Source organism: Poecilia latipinna, unplaced genomic scaffold (genome assembly GCF_001443285.1).
Source record: "Poecilia latipinna isolate Pla-1442-1.1 unplaced genomic scaffold, P_latipinna-1.0 Scaffold5061, whole genome shotgun sequence".
Lineage (NCBI taxonomy): Eukaryota > Metazoa > Chordata > Actinopteri > Cyprinodontiformes > Poeciliidae > Poecilia > Poecilia latipinna.
The window spans coordinates 14309-15154 of record NW_015117677.1 but is presented as its reverse complement, the minus strand read 5'-3'; positions in this window follow the sequence as shown (position 1 = coordinate 15154).

Here is an 846-nt window from a genome sequence, read left to right as displayed (position 1 = left end):
CATCTGGATCACACTAAAACTGCTCTAATTAAAAAGAAACTACAACACCTAGACTCTTCAAACTTGGACAAGATTATTCTGTTCTAATAGCAGAATATTTAGAACCATGTTTGGGATTTGTGAAACATTTTCCTGATTTGTGAAAACTCAATAAAGTTAGATTTTGACCATTTTTTGGCATCTGGATCACATTAGAACTGGTCTAATTAAAAATATACAACTCCTAGACTATTCAAACTTGGAATAGAATATTCTGCTATGATAGCAGAATATTGAAAAACCATTTTTGGGATTTGTGAAACCTTTATCTGATTTGTGAAAACTCAATGAAGTTCAATTTTCACCATTTTTTGGCATCTGGATCGCCATAGATCTACTCTAATTAAAATAACTACAACTCCTAAACTCTTCAAACCTGGACTAGATTATTCTCCCCTTCAAGCAGAATATTTGAAACCATGTTTGGGATTTGTAAAACTTTTTTCTGATTTGTGAAATTTCAACAAAGGTTGATTTTACCTTTTTTTTGCATCTGGATCACACTAAAACTGCTCTAATTAAAAAGAAACTACAACACCTAGACTCTTCAAACTTGGACAAGATTATTCTGCTCTAATAGCAGAATATTTATAACCATGTTTGGGATTTGTGAAACCTTTATCTGATTTGTGAAAACTCAAGAAAGTTCGATAATCACTATTTTTGGCATCTGGATCACACTAAAACTGCTCTAATTAAAAAACTACAACACCTAGACACTTCAAACCTTGAATAGATTATTCTGCTCTAATAGTAGAATATTTACAATCATGTTTGTGATTTGTGAAACTTTTATCCGATTTGTGA